The following is a 17,357-nucleotide window of genomic DNA, read 5'->3' as shown; positions in this document are numbered from 1 at the left end:
AACTACACACCAAGGAGATTTTGCCATTTCTTCCAGACCCAGGGATTAAGTACCTCACTCTCATTTTCACACATAAATTTAAGTCTAAAATCACTTTAAAACAATTATAGTGTTCAGTTGTGTCATGATCATAGATATTTGGATCTTATATTGGTAGGGTATGGAATTTAGGGGTAAATCTTTGGATGTAGATATATACTTGCTTTTGTCATAATATTCTTGAGTGGATTCTGCAATTTTATTGTCTCAAATTTTGAGTAGTTCATGTTTTGTAATGTGATTAAGTTGTGAGTTTCATCTCATGTTACTATTTGAGAAGGAAGGGTTTTTGTAGTACTTTGTACAAAGTGAGAACTAGAGCAGTGTCTTTAAGAAATAAACATTAATTTGTAAACCTGAACATTTTAAAGAAATCTAAGAATTGTTGTTTATTGTTAGGGGACGTAAGCTGAAGTACAGAAGTCCTCATATATATAAACTGTGTAGATATAAGAAATGGAAAGAAAATAAAGGACTTCTTGGAGTCAGCATTGCAGTGCCCTGAAGGAGAGACTGCCCCCAGCAGTAGGTATACAGCCAGTTGGTTGCCAACTTTGAAGCTGACCCAAAGGGCTGTTGTTTTCTGAGCTGACAGCTGATTGCTGAGGTGGGGAAAACCTTGTATATACTTCCCTTGTACTTTCCCAGATGTCTTCCAATTTTTCTATGTCACAAATGGGAATGTTAAACCATTTTAATTGTCAAAAGGGAAATTTTATGTACAGGAAGTCCAAGAGGTCTGCGGTAATGTTACTACTAAGACAAGCCTTGGCCTATTCACTCATATTGCTGTATTTGTACTTAAACAAATTCTTGCTTTGTATGTGTCTTTTGATCTGGTGTAGTAAGCCTATAGAGTTTTATCTCCAGAATTTTGTATCAAACGATGTGTAATGACCAAAAAAAAATTCCTAGTTCATTTTTCTATGAATAACTAGTAAGAAAATATATGATTTTTTTGTACATTTTGACATTCTGTTTTCTGTTTTTCTCTATTTCATGCTGGATTTTCTCCAAAGTCTTGTTACAGAATTTGAGTCTTGTATGTATTTAATCTTGTAGAAAACGAGAAACATTAAGCAAAAGACAAACGATTATAATGTATACATTTTCTAATGCATTTTGGATAGGGTTATAAGATCTGTCTTCAGAGATATTTATACATAAAACTGACTTCATTTTGATCAGTGATAATTGACTAAAATTGCTTGGTACATATGATGCAAAAAATCTCTATATGCATGACTTGAAATGCTTCGATTATTTTCCAAGAAAATCCTCATTTCTGGGAAATTTTATTCTGAATTGTCACATTTTGCTCTCAAGTTAATTACTTAGATCAGTTGTTTAAAATTCTCTTTCCTGGCCAAACTCATGTAAATTTTGTGATGTAATGGAGTTGTTCTAACTTGTAGAGCATCATTTACCAAGATTAGAGAACTAATTCTCTTGGGCAGAATTTGTCCTTTTGCTGATGTTGGATTTGATTGGCTGTATCTATCACATGCTGGTTTTTTAAAGTGATTTACTTGATAATGCTTCACAAGTTTATTTTCAAGTGTTCAATATCATTTATATCCTGTCAGATGTCTTTAAAGTTATAAAGTTTAAAGATATTTACAAAAGTTAAAAGTTGTCTTAAAGGATGTAAGTCTATCAGATCATTTGCAAAGTTCAAAGTCATCCTTTTGGTCAATATATGACAAAACTTTTAGTTATATTTCAGACACATACAGTCTTTTTCAAAAGGGGGTACCAGCTGGGGCTTAAACACCTTCGCGTCTTAGGCTAAACATTACATTCGTGTAATTGAAATAAAGAAAGGATAAATACCACAGTGGCCATTGTTAGCAGTCTGTGTGATAAAACCTTACAAGTTCATAACATCGTCAGTTAATCAGGCAAAACCAAAATTTAGAAAATTTTGATGGAAATCTTTGGCCTAACATTGAAAGGAACTAAGTTATTTGACAAGCGTAATATATAATAAATTGGCCTTTGATATACAGGAAAGGTTATTATACTATCACCAATTGCCTTACCAAAAGGCATGCTTGGATTTTGAGGTTGTGTGAGGTAATAACTAGACTTCACTGAATTCAAGAGATTCATTTTTGTACCAGTGGCTTTTCCCCCGTCATGTCATGGGATGAGGCAGTTGTCCTCATTATTAGGTTACCTTTCTGATGTAAAGCTTAATTGATATGAAAGTATACAAGTGCAAAGCTTGGTAAGATTTAGATAAATCAGATGCTATGGAGAAGCTCGTTGCCATTTATTACAGAAGTTACAGGAACCTGTAATGTCAATTTTTGTTGTGTTTGCGTCAGTTTGTGATGGTTTCTTGACTTCAGATGTTCACAGGTTTCCACTGAAAGTTTGTAGACAACGAACATGTTATACTGATTGAGTGAGCTTTGTGTTGGCTCTTAGAATTGAGATGCATGTCCCTGATGTGAGGTTGTTACGTAATGGTGGTTCTGGTTGGGGCATTTATTGCTGGGAGAGTATGTGACTTGATTTTATTGATTTGCAGATATTTAGATGGTATAGCTTCTTCACTGATCCAAAATTGTCTTTGAAGTCGAATCTCGACTGATTTTACAGTTAACTTTTACTGATCTTTTGTGACTTGATTTAAGACACTGGTCATGATGTAGGTTTGAAATTTCCCTGAGTTTTACCTTGATGTGCAATTAAACTTTGAAGATGTCAGTCGATTTTGATTTTCTTTTTGATCTTCTGGAATTTTATTGTAAAGGTCGAATCAGATAATATTGACATTAGTAAATGTTTTCAAGAAGCCTACCAACGATATGCAGTTAAGGATTGAATACGCGTCTTTTTTATCATTGTGGTTTTCTGTCTTAATTAAGTCCTTGTTCGTGGTGCCTTGGAGTTCCAAATATTAGTCGACGATAGTAAAATTCTGGAATATGATGAATTTAAAGACTGAAGTTTGATGTTTAGAGAGTGTTGTTAAGAAACAGTTTGTAAATTAAGAGTTGTGCATTAATTTTATATTTCTTATTCGTGATGATAAACTTTGGTCCACAGCAAATCTTGATAATGTCTACCTTGTGATGTTCAAGGTACATAATGATTGGATTGTTTTTTTTTCGGTCTGTATATGGGATTCACATCAGTTTGTATTGTTTGGGTTTTGGACTAAGGAAGAGTTTGGTTTGACAGTGCAATATGGAACACTGACGGAATTCGTTCGTGATAGTTGGTGTTGATTATTTAGTGCTTTTGATAGTCTGGTCTTCTGAAGTGTTACTTGGTGAAAACTGATATTCGAATGTTAGGTGGTGACAGAATTTGGTAGCCAACAATTTGTTGGTGACAGCGGAATTTGGTATTGGGAAATCATTTGGTGGAGTTAAGGCTTTAGGCCTTTCTCCCGATAACTTGGGCAGCCTTTTCAGTGCACGATGGTAGAATCATGAGTCATCATCATTAGTACTGTCTGAGTATGTGATACAAAGTTTAAATCAAAGTATGTGCTTGCTGATGTTTGAAACAAGTCCAGGATTCAGGTAAAAAACTTGGTTAAGATCAATTAGGATTCAGGAAGTCTTTTTTTTAAGCTAGATTTTTGTTTAGAAAGTCTGTTAGGTTTTAGAAAGTTTGTTGGTCTATGATACTTTCTCATTTCAGGACATGTTGTTTGTTATTTTGTTGCAGGAAGTTTCTTTTGGTTTTGATGATTCAGGAAGTTTGTTTTGACACTTTTGATTTAGGAAGTTTGTTCTTGTGTGGCACTTTCACTTTTAAAAGTCTGTTGATCTGTGAAACTTGGTCTGAGAAAGTCTGGTTCTTCATGATGCTTTACTTTCAGAAAACCTGTTTTTAGATTCTTGTATTCAGATTGATGATTTGTAATAGTTTTGGGTTTAGAAAGTTCACTGTTTTGTGTAATTCTCCCAAAAGTCATTCTGATAGTATGTGACATATTTTCATTCTCAATGTTTATGTGATGCTTTTGTATTCGTGTAGTCTGTTAGTTTGTGCCTGTTTTGCCTTCAGGAAGTCTGTTAGCTTTAGCTTTTTGGGGCTTTCAAGATTTGTGAGTATTTGCATAAAAATTGTTAACGTGTTATTTATTTTTGTAGAAAGTTTGTCTGTTCGTGATATTTCCTTGAAGACTGTTAGTTGTTTTTCTTGCTAGGAATTGTTTATTTGTTTGTTGTTGCCTGAGAAAACCTTGCTAAGTTTGTATTTTTGAGGTAGGAAGTCTTCTGGTTTGGAAATTTTGGCAAGAAAGTCTTTTGGTTCATTTGTTTTGGTTACAAAAGTTAAATATATGGTTAATGGATGTAAAGACTTATTTTATGTGTGATTTGCCAAGAAAAATTGTTAGTTTGTGATGCTCTCTGGTTTGGGAGTCTTCTAGGTTTGGGAGATTTTTGCCTGGAGAATGTTTTTCATGAGTTGAAGTAAAGTCTGTATTTCTTGAGAGTTTTCTAAAAAGTGTGCCTGAAAAATATGTATCTTTAGAAAAAAAAATTTCAGTAAAGTGTCTCCTATTTTGGAGAACTCTTAATTAAAATTCTTTGTTTGTGGGGGAGGATTTTCCCAAGAAAGTGTTAGTTGGAAGTGTTTTTTTCTTTTTTGACCATTGTGCTAATTACTTATTTTGAGAGGTGTTTTTTGCCACGAAAGTTTTAGTTTGGGTAGTATGAAGAAAGTCTGTTTTTGACTTTTATGAAGAAAGTCTGTTTAATTTGGTGAAGAAAGTTTATGAAGAAAGAAAGTCTGTTATTTTGGGTGAGGTTTTTATGAAGAAAGTCTGTTAGTTTGGGTAAGGTTTTATAAAGAAAGTCTGTTAGTTTGGGTGAGGTTTTATGAAGAAAGTCTGTTAGTTTAGGTGAGGTTTTTATGAAGAAAGTCTGTTAGTTTGGGTGAGGTTTTTATGAAGAAAGTCTGTTAGTTTGGGTAAAGTTTTTTTAGGATGAGGTTTTAAAAGTCTGTTAGTTTGGGTGAAGTTTTTATGAAGAAAGTCTGTTAGTTTGGGTGAGGTTTTTATAAAAAAAGTCTGTTAGTTTGGATGAGATTTTTATGAAGAAAGTCTGTTAGTTTGGATAAGGTTTTTATGAAGAAAGTCTGTTAGTTTGGGTGAGGATTTTATGAAGAAAGTCTGTTAGTTTGGGTGAGGTTTTATGAAGAAAAAGTCTGTTAGTTTGGGTGAGGTTTTTATGAAGAAAATCTGTTAGTTTGGGTGAGGTTTTATGAAGAAAGTCTGTTAGTTTGGGTGAAGTTTTTTATGAAGAAAGTCTGTTAGTTTGGGTGAGGTTTTAATGAAGAAAATCTGTTAGTTTGGGTGAGGTTTTTATGAAGAAAGTCTGTTAGTTTGGGTGAGGTTTTTATGAAGAAAGTCTCTTAATTTGGGCGAGGTTTTAAGAAGAATGCCTGTTAGTTTGGGTGACGTTTTATGGAGAAGTCAGTCAGTTTGGATGAGGTTTTTATGAAGAAAGTCTGTTAGTTTGGGTAAGGTTTTATGAAGAAAGTCAGTTAGTTTTGGTGAGTTTTTTTTATGAAGACAGTCTGTTAGTTTGGGTGAGGTTTTTATGAAGAAAGTCAGTTAGTTTGGGTGGGGTTTTTATGAAGAAAGTCTTTTAGTTTGGGTGAGGTTTTTATGAAGAAAGTCTGTTAGTTTTGGTGAGGCTTGTATAAAGAAAGTCAGTTAGTTTGGGTGAGCTTTGTATGAAGAAATTCTGCTGATTCAGGTTAATATTTTGGCTTTATCTGGAAATCATTAGTTTGTGATTCTTCGGATAGGAAATATTTTGGTTTGTAAGTTTTCAGCACAGAGACTCGGTTTTCTTTCTCAGGATAGTGAATTTTTGTTAGGAAAGTTTTTGTTTTTTCTACAAACTTTGTTAGTTTGTGAGAAATGTTTGTACAGGTGTGCATTTGCCTACAGAATGGATCATTTTGGGAGAGTTGGTTTCTGCTCAGAAATTGGAGACTTTCTGACCTAAAGAGTGTCGTTTTGTGACATTTTACTTGACAGTGCTTGCTCGTCAGTTTTCGACGTTATTTAATCAGTATGTGTTTTTCATTCCATTTAAATCACTGCCTACAAAGTTTGTCAGCTAGAAAGAGTTCTTAGACCAGGAAATGCTAGTTACAGAGAGTTTTTTTCCACAGAATTTGAATCGGTTAATTTATTTTACCCAGAAATTCTGTCAGTTCCGGAGTGTTTTTTGCCTAATAGTAATCACAAGAACTGAAGTTTAGTATTCTCATTGTAATTCTGGTGACAAGGGTGCCCACATCGTCAAGAATTAGGGGTCCATTAACATGGGAAATTGTAATTAGTGACTGGAACGGGAAAAAGCATGGGTAATTCTCTTTCAACTAAGTGATAAAAATCCGCAAAATTGAGTTGACACTTTCGATGATAGCTATGTTTCAGCTCTATATGTAACAAATGTAAGAATCGTACAAAACTACATTATTGTTATAAAGGTCTTTAAGAAGTGTGCAATTGTCATCGAACAGATAATATAAGAGGCCAAGAAAATTTAGAGTATCAAACAGTTATTGAAACTTGGTTTGTCAGTGGTTTAGTATTAGCATTTAAAGGCAAGTCTTGAGGTATGGTGTCTAAATTAAAATCAGTAATCCTTCATAAAGATTTTCCTAACCAGTACTCATTTGAAAAGGGAATGTACATTATTCTGTGGCCCTGTACTGGTGGATCAATACAAAGTTGCAGTTTCTGGTGTTCTGTGGCTCTACTCTAGTATGTGAAACAGTAATTTTAATGTATAAGCCTGTTCTTGTGAGCAGCATGAAAACGTGGTTTTCTTGTTCAGTATTGAACAGAATTTTCATTTTTGGGCTATTTTTAATCACGTGGCCCTCTTCTGATAAGACAGAAATTTTAATAGTCTTGTATTTGGTGAGCTACATGACACCATTGTGTCTTTTGCACCCCTGTTCTGGAGACCAGCATAAAATTGCCTTTCTAAGACTTTTAAAAACTGAAACTGAAAGATTTGAGAAGACATTCAAACTTCAAAACAACCGAAGGAATGTCCCAGCCAGGTGCTGGACATTCCTCCCAAATTACCTGGCAATGGGATGGATTTTTGTAAGGTGTATCACACAGAACCTAAAGTGGCCCGGTGGTCCACGTGTACGGTGAAGGTTGACGTTAGTCCGACCTGCTGTCCTGCTGGGGGAGGAAGAACGGGGCAGGAGGACATTAGCTTTGCACGTCTCTGACCATTTACCTGACTCAATCACTTACATTGAATGGTGTCATTAGGCCTATAAGACGAAGTGGTGGTTTGTTTTTTGGGAGGGTGCCTCAAGGCGCACTTGTTCCACCTGAAGGGTTTAGGTCACTTGTCTGCTTTTGGAGGGACTGTATTATGTGTCTTGGTGTAATTGATTGCTTTTGTTGTAACAAAAGACTTGAGGATGACTTGTAATTTGAAGTAAAATAAAATTAATTAGCTTATGTTTGGTTTACTTGTGAAATTCCTGTGATTCTCTTGTTCAGAAAGACATCTGAGATTATAAATGAATATTCAATACTTTTCAAATAAATCTTGTAGATGAAATATCACGTATTCAGAAAATAACACCATAAGTGTATGACTTAAAAATTTTGAATGAATGGGTTGAATTAAAAGTTAAAAATTTAGGTCTATTTTACTAAATATTTTGGTGCATGTAATGTTAATAAGCTAATCAATTAAAATCTCTAAAATCGCAGTTAAATTTTTAATTGAAAATATAAAGTAAGCAAATATATAGCATAAAATACGAGAAAGCTGCAAAAATGTGAATTTGAGAAAAACTGAAAATAAGCAAAATATGCTGGAAAATACAGTAAATTATCAATCAATTACTGTGTGCATAATTCTATAACACTGCCCACTTTACGAGTTCTGTCAAACCGAAATCTTTCAATGATTTCTCTGGTCAAAAAATGACCCTCTAATCGTTAACTTGGTGTTTTACAAGTTCAATTAAAAGCATTGCATCATCGAATTTACATGAGAAAATGTCAGAATCAGGCAAATTTAATTTTCCATTATATATAGATACCAGTATCAAATAATATTTACAATTAAAAAGTCTACTGATCTAAGTCAAATGAATTGTGTCAAGGTCAGAGAATTCAGATGGCTCTTATTCGAGACATAATCTTCAGTGTCTTTTGCTTATTGTTCCTGCTCCGTTTTCTATGAGGGTTGAATAAAAGAAAACTCATTTTCTGGCTAAGACGACGTGAGAAACTCTTTGTTTCGAAATCTCAATGAAAACGGGAAGCGGAATGTCAGAATGTATGTTTACATCCGTAGATTTCTTACTCAGTTATCCACAGAGGAACTGGACTTTAACATTTTTTTTGGCCATTATGCTTCGAGACGAAATTCTGGCGTTACAATTCTACGGGTTTTCACGCCATGTTTCAATAAACATGACACTCCAAATAAGCATTTGCCTAAGTACGAAATCACAGCCTTTTAGAGCGAACGTCAGCTAAGGCTTGTCTCATCGGTAACTTGACCACACCCATCTTGGACTTGGTGTACTTAAAGTTTTCTTTGACATTTGAAAGGGTCTATATAGCGTTCCTCATTAGTGGCATAGAAAAAAGTACAGCTGGGAAAGAAGCACAAGGAAGTATATATACGAGGCTTTTTCCCATCTCTCAGCCAATCAGCTCAGAAAACAACAGCCCCCTTTGGGTCGACTTCAAAGATGGTAACCAACTGGCTGTATACCTCCTGCTGAGGGCATTTCTCCCTTTAGAACATTGCAATGCTGGCTCCAAGGATAAAAAAAAACCATCAAACCTGTTTCCTAAAATTTTCTTCAATAAATAAAAGACTGTCCGTTATTTTATTTTTTATTTCCTCTTATACACATAGTTATCTTAAACAAGATTACGCACAACATTGACGTCACAACTGGTTATGAAAATTTTACGTGTCACAGCCTTGACGCCAACGTGCTACGACGTCCATCGATGACGTCATCTGGCAAGTTCTATCGCCTTTCTCATTCACTATAAATGACGTTAGCCACCTTCAACCTAACAGAAACGTTTGCCCATTTCAATATTCATCTCTAATGAACATCGGCTACCTACCATTATCAGTATACGGTAATATTCGATTACTATTTTTCCATAATTCATTCTAATGGACCATTTCCTACCATTTCTGCTTTAATGTCAAAATCGTCAGCCTATGACTGCGTTTACGAATGAGCTTTGTCATTTTAATGACGTAAACAAAACCTGATGACGTCCCATCAACGTTTTTAAAGGGTCATCGATGACGTCATTGTTTATGCTTGCCCTTCATAATGTTTTCCATGATAGCTTACGTCTCAACTACGGAAATTGAACCATTTCAAGGTCAAGTATCACAAACTTTGGATGGATTATCGATTTACGGACAATTCATTCGTCCTACGACGGCGTCATCCTGTATGTTTAAGTTTGCCTTTTTCAACCTGAAGGGACTATCTTTAACATTTACAACCTATTAAGTAATCATGTCCTTCCCTATGTGTCAATCAATGACGTTTTTCGATTGACTCATTTAAATGGACCATTTCCCATCCTATGACGTCACAAAGGATTGCTGCATTGAATGTCAGGGACAAAGCGTAAACGTTCATATTAAAGAACCTTTAGGTTCATTCGTCTCTGAAGTCATTTAGCATGAAGTCGATTAACTGCTTTTCTATAACACAAAATTTTAATGAGAGAGAACAGAGAGAGAGAGAGAGAAAGACCATGTTTATCACTAGTATTTCACTAAATTAAATTTTTTGCCAGAGACCGTTTTCAGAGAGAGAGAGAGAGAGAGAGAGAGAGAGAGATCATTTAGCCAGACTAGAGAGAGTTCATTCAAAAATGAGAGAGAGAGAGATTTCTAGTTTGACCAATAAAATGGAATGGATTAGAAATTTTGGTCAAAAACTGGGACCTGATTAATTCATTCACTAATTCACAAAGTTTCATGTAATTTATTAGGGACAGAAGAGAGAATTCAATTTTTACATTAAATTATCCACATACCACCAGTTTTCTTAGAGATAGAGAGAGGAGAGAGAGAGAGAGAGAGAGAGAGAGAAAGAGAGAGAGAGAGAGATAGAGAGAGAGATTTTAGGTTTACCACAATGTAATAATATTTGCAATATTAGAAATATACTCTTAAGAGTATTAAAAATATCAGAGAGATTTACTTAACCACACTACAATGAAGAGATGAAGATATATTAGCCAGGGAAAAGAGAGAGAGATAGAGAAGAGAGAGAGAAGAGAGAGAGAGAGAGAGAGAGAGAGAGAGAAATTTTACACATTTTACAAGAAATATTTACTTTAGAAGCGAATTACCACACTAATTGAAGTAAGGAAATATGAGAGAGAGAGAGAGAGAGAGAGAGAGAGAGAGAGAGAGAGAGAGAGAGAGAGAGAGAGAGAGAGAGAGAGAGAGAGAGAGATTTACCACACTACAAGAAGTATTACAAGATATATTAGTAGAGAGATTTTTACCACACTACAAAGAAATATTAAGAGTGATGGAGAGATTCTTTTACATTACAAGAGAGATTAGAGAGAGAGAGAGAGAGAGAGAGAGAGAGAGAGAGAGAGAGAGAGAGAATAACCATGTTCCAAAATTTGCATGAACCTTTCAGCTTTACAAATGCCCATTTTTGTCAGTCTTAACAGCAAACCAAATCAACTCGTGATTTCCAAAACGACCTCAAGTTTACCAGAACTTGAAACCTACATCCAAGAGACCCAGCCCCCTTGTCACAAGATTTTGACATTCTAGAGCCACTCAGCAGCAAGGATGAAGGTGTTTCTCAAACTGTTACCTTATAACTGTCTATACACTTTAAGAATAGTAAATACAAGTTAAAGAGGGGAGTAAAGGTGATAGTTTCACCTGAGACTCTGCCTGTGATAGGCAAAGGAAACTTTGTTTAGGAAGAACTGAGATAGCTTTAACGAAACTGGTATCAGCAAGGGGAATATCTGAAGGACGTCAATATCTGTATCCAGCTATTCAAGTATTTCTCTTCGGAGATACTGAATCAAGAAAACAATGGCCTTACACCACACAAATTTTGATAAGATTTTTCTAATAAAGTTTGCAGGATCATGGAAAGCATTACATCATTCTATAAGCCATAAACTCCGCTGATGTTACGACTGCTGTGGCAAAACCCACAGGGACAAACTATACAAGGTGTTGTACCTACCTGACCAAGTCACTAAGACTGGCAAGTGTAAATCAAGGTTCGAGTGGGTGATGTAAAAGACCTATGCAAAACGACTGAGTCACACAAATAGTGGTGTCACCTTTATTACATAAACGATGAAAGCACGGCTTTGTCTCAATATTGGCCTGCGAGGATGTGAAGGTTTGCTCTGGAACACTACTTTGTTATACAGTACATTTTCAAAAGAAGCTGGTACTGATGATAATACAAAACAATCCTGAAAATATATAAGACTGGCTTCACTGATCTACAGGACAAGGTTCAGTTAAAGCTGGCTGTTTTGAGCCTGAGAGCTGCTGTGTCAACAAGAAGAGTAACAAGACAAAGCTCAAAATAAAAATGCATATTAGATGAGGTAAAAAAAAAAAATGTAGGGCCAAATGAGGTTCCATAAACAATTGCTACTTGAACTGTCAAGTCATCTAAGATGTCAAGGTCTAAGACTAAGGTTACATCCAAATTGCATACACAACAGACTTAAGAAAACATGAAAAGGAAACTTTGCATGAAAAACTGCTTCTTAGAGAAAAGAGGAGCTATACCTTGGAATATAAGTCCACCCTTGTGATCACAAATGGACAAAAAAGATATACAGGACAACATTAATCACAAATAGCAGGGAATGCATACCTTATAATGTCTACAGGACACAAGATAGAAGTGCAAGCGGCCTATCTGACAACATACTGTAAGCACGTCACAGTAATCAAAACCTATCCCAACGGTGGTTACAGACACCATAATACCAAAATAAAGTTAATATAATAAGAATGACTAGATAGCACAGGTCAATACAGTTCACATGATAATGTGAGCCGCATTATTCACTAACACTATAAAAGTTAATTTGGAAATCGGGAATTTGTTGCCTAACAAGACGGCCAAAAATGGCATTTGTGCATCAGTGATTTCTCTTTTCATAAACATGGCTGTTTGGGAGAAGTTAACAGGCAAAAAGTCAGAAAAAGAGAAATATGGAGACTAGGATGAAATTGTGAAAAATTTTAATGTTCCTGTTGCACGGATAAAATTCAACCACTTTTCACCAATGCCTTTTTGCTGGTCTGTGTATAATGAACGAAATATAAAACTTAGGTCTAAGCCAAGCGCAGGGACCTGTGAGCTCATTTCATGCTGAAAAGGAAAATTGAGAGTAAAAAGGTTTGAAAGGTGTAACAGGAGGAAAACCCCTCAGTTGCACTATGAAACAATTGTTAGGAAAGTAAGATGGAAGAAGAAAGAGATTATGAACGGATGTACAGTTAGAGGAATGAAAAGGCTTGCAGCTAGGGGACGAAGGGATGCTGCAAAGAACCTAAGTACGTGCCTACAGTGCACTGGGAGGTGCACTGAACCAGTAACCCACCCCTACAGGGGATGCTGGTCTATGTAATGAAAGCAAATTACTTCTAAAGCCAAAAATGTTTCTAGCAGTCATGTCTAGAATGGGTCACCTTGAGTACAGGCCATTGTGGCAATGCTAAAATGAATTAAAAGCTGCAAGTAAGAGATCGGTCACTGATAAACCTGAAAGAAGCCTATTATTCAACTCAACCAGGAAGAACAGTTTCCATCCCCAAATATATATATAAAATACTCCACATACATCCGTGGGTGATACGAATTCCTAGAAGCAGACTTAACCAAGGGTATGATTTGGTTCCTCTGAGACATTGGACTACTGCATCTACTTTTAATATTACCAAAACTGACACATCTAAGGGTTTTAATTTCCTAGCTGGAACCATCATGGGATGGATAGTAATCATGTATACTGTTACAATTAATTTTAATATACAAACCAATCAAACACTCACATCTAAATTTTGTTAGGCACTTTGCTTCCAAAGCAAATAAAAGTTGTAGTAACTTAACAAACCATTAACAATGAAAGACAGCTATTAACGCAACGGTCTCGGACTGTTATGAAAATCAGTATCAATATTAGTGTCGTGATGACCATTCAACAATCGTACAGTTAAGGGAAAGAAAACCTTATAGTATTGTATAGTGTGACAACATTGCATGCAAACAGGTGATGCAAGCTGGTGCTCTTCGATGGGATAACACGTTTAGCACTGCGAAACGTTAGTTAGAAGCAAAGTGGAAACATCCCTGCAGGACACCAGCAGGAATTGGGAAATTAAGGCAAAATCCTTCTAGTCACAAGGGAGAGAGGGATGTAGGCCTGAAAGCGAGCTATACATACTGTGTAAACTACATAACATAACGAAATTTACCAAGTGAGTATACCCCGGGCAAAGATGAGATTCCCACTGTGGGAAGGAATGCAAAGAAAACTGTTCTATTCACAGCACTAGGTCAACCAAAAGATAAGGGGGATGACAAGATAATAAGGTATACGTATTGATTTGTCACCTCAAAAATGCTTGTTATTGGAAAATCCTCAGAAAAAGCCAAAGAGCTTTATATATAAAAAATTAACTGGTTCACAAAAGAAATTGTACCCTGGATCTCAAGGTCATGGAAAAATTAATGATGTACCCTTCAAAACAACTCTGAGGAAGACACTTTAAAATCAATAATGAGAAAACACATGTAAAACAGTTTCTGTCATACAATAAAGAATTCAACCAACACCCATTACAATTACTTTCAGCTCAGTCATATCCACAAAGCTAACTTGTACTTGCAAAGAACCAAGAAATGCTACAATGAAAGAAAGATAAATATCTTGCAATATATAAAGTAAGCCAAACATTATAATAAACATCAATAGGAAACTTTAGACTAGTAATTGTACAGCTGGTCTCCCTGCTCAGACCAGCAAAAAGGAATATGAAATCAAGGCCAAAGGGAAGACTGAGAATAATTCAAGCTGAAATTTTTACAAAGTAAAAAGGTTTTAATAGTGTAACAGGAGGAAAACCTTGCAGTTGCACTATGAATCAATTGTTCAGAGAGGGAGGAAAGTAAGATGGGATAAAGAGAATATGAACGGAACTACAGTAAAAGGAATGAAAGAGGTTGCAGCTAGGGTCCGAAGGGATGCTGCAAAGAACCTTAAGTAATGCCTAAAATGCACCATGTGAGATGCACTGATGGCACTACCCCAGACCAACAAAAAAAAAGGGCATTGGTAAAGTAGTATAACAGGAAGACTGTAATACATGTGAAAATTAACAAGTCTGAAAATTTATTTCTGAATGTACTCAAGAGAGAGAGAGAGAGAGAGAGAGAGAGAGAGAGAGAGAGAGAGAGAGAGAGAGAGAGAGAGAGAGAGAGAGAGAGAGAGAGAGAGAGAGATGGATGGATACAGGTTAACAAAACTCACAAAAAATTTATTAGAAAGAAAACTAAAATACCTTGCAATAAAAAAAAAATTCAAAACATACTTGTACACGTAACAAACCTTTTACATTTTCTAAGTTACAATAAAATTCATTATTCTGTGATCAAGTGGAAAGGAAAAAACACGATGCTGCAAAGAAAGCCCTGAATATTCATTCTAACTTTTAAAACATATATGGTGATAGATAAACATGTAAAACCTTTACAACTTTTGCATTTCCTTTCTCACAAATAAATGACATAGCAGTCACACTAGATTTCATTAATGATTAACAATACAGCAGATGACAAATCTATGATGTCATTAATCCCCTCTATCCTATGACTATTACAGAACCTCAATAGCTTTTGTTAGATTACAAAAAATCCATGCAGTGTTAGATTACAAAAAATCCATAAGGCAGTGTTAGGCATCATCATTATTATTATTATTATTTTAGAAGATGAAACCTATTCATATGGAATAAGCTCACAGGGGCCATTGACTTGAAAATGAAGCTTCCAAAGAATATGGTGTCCATTGGAAAGAAGAAACAGGTTTTATGAAAATCAGAAAGAAGAGATCAGTTATTAGAAGAGAAAAAATAAATGAACAAATTAATAAATAAATAGATAAAAATCTAAGTTATAGAATACAGGGAGAACTGCTTTATGGTAGTAAAGCATTGCATCTTCGACTCAACTTATGAGGTTCCATTGCACAACATCCTCAGGGAGACTGTTCCACAGTGTCCAACGGTGTAAGGAATAAAGAACCTCTGGAACTGAGGAATTAAACATCTAGGGACAGATGCTTGGGACTTCAAAGGCTCAAAATCAAAGACTGACATGTGATGAGAAGGGAGCAGAGCATTTCGTGCAAAAATTCGTTGGCATGGAAATGAGGTGAGGAAGGACACAGATAAAAGAAGGCCTGGATCAAATGGGAAATTGGGCAGAAAGAGCAAGTAGCAGATGAGTGAGGAATGAACTCATTGGAGAAACAAATCCACAGTTATTTATGTGTATAAATATATTCAAAAATAAATCTGTACAGAGAAATATATTCAAAAATAAATCTGTACAGAGAACATTCGGGAATCTGTTCAATTCCCCTTTCAATCTGAGACTGAAAAGGGGAATCGGAAAGATAACTGAAAGCTCTCTGTAAAGATTTCTTTTTTAATATATATATACCCATAAACACCGTGGATTTGTTTCGCCATTTCAAGACTCATGCTACTACGAGTATTTTTAATGAACTCATTACATATCAATCCATAAAGGTGGAACTTTGGTGTTAAAACATCACTAGCTGTTGGTATGAATTCTGTGCACAAAATTCAAACCAACACTGACATGAAAGTTCAATGAAGTCTTCTTTATGCCACAAAGAAAAATCCAAACAGAGTACATGGTAGAGGTGAGGGTCTAATTGCATAAAAAATCAACACGTTTTATCAAATCAGTATTGAGGCCATTTATTGAATATTAAAAAACGAAAGCACATAACCTACAGCACATTGCACAAAATATAAGTTCTCCCAAATATGGGAACAACTGCATTGCAAGCATAAACTAGATTAATGGTTTTTGCATTTGGCTAAAACAATGACAAAAATGCTAAAAAAACCAAGAAAATGTTTAATAAAAGAATGTTACCACAATTACTGTAGCTGCCCCTCAAAGAAATAACTTTGAAAGTCTCAGACTAAACCAATAGAAAATAGGTAAATGCGCACTTGAAGAAACTTGTGCATTTATTGAGAAATGATACAAAATACAATTTAGGCCAATTCCCAAGTGCTGGGACCTATGATGTCATTCAGTGCTGACAAGAAAATTGAGAGTAAAAGGTTACAAAGGTGTAACAGGAGAAAACCTTGCAGCTTGCACTATGAAACAATTGTTAGGAGAGGGTTGAGGAAAGTAAGATGGAAGGAAGAAAATTAAATACCGGTACAGTAAAAGGCATGAAAGGTGTAGCGGGGAAACCTCGGAGTTGCGCCACGAGGGTGGAAAGTAAGATGGTGGAAAGAGAATATGAGCTGAGGTACAGTCAAAGGAAAAAAAGGGGTTGTAGGGCCGAAAGGACGCTGCAAAGAACCTTGAGTAATGCCTACAGTGCACCACATGAGGTGCACTGAGGGGAAGAGGTGGTGCCCAGGAGGCAAAGATGATGATAATGATGATTATGCGAGAATGAAACAAAAGAAAAATATGCTTGAAACAGAAACTTGGATGTGTAAAGACAAATGAAATTCAAAATGAAAGAAAGCCAAAGGAAAGAAAGCAAAAGGAAAGCAAGAAAAAATAGCAGAATGGAAGCAATAAAGAGAGATTTTTTTGAATGAAGAGAATGAACATGAACTGAAGGGTACTGTTAAGACAAAAGAGCCAACAGAGAATGTGGTATCTCAAGATAGCAACACCGTAACAGACAGCTTGTTCAAACCAGCTGGAGAACTATGTAGTCATTTAAGGACTGACCAGAATACATGGAATTTTCATAAATATGATTTCCTATCATCTTCTATAACTTCTTTCAAACAACACCATATTCTTTGGAAGCTTGAATTTCAAGTCAATGGCCCTGTGGGCTTGTTCCATATGAATAGGGGTTTATCTTCAATAATAATAATAATAATAATAATAATAATAATAATAATAATTACTAATAATAATCATTATAATAATAATAATAATAATAATCCCCACCAACAGAAATAATGCAGAAGGAAGTCAACACAAAAGACCAG

Source organism: Macrobrachium rosenbergii, chromosome 3 (genome assembly GCF_040412425.1).
Source record: "Macrobrachium rosenbergii isolate ZJJX-2024 chromosome 3, ASM4041242v1, whole genome shotgun sequence".
Lineage (NCBI taxonomy): Eukaryota > Metazoa > Arthropoda > Malacostraca > Decapoda > Palaemonidae > Macrobrachium > Macrobrachium rosenbergii.
This window is presented reverse-complemented; position numbering follows the sequence as displayed.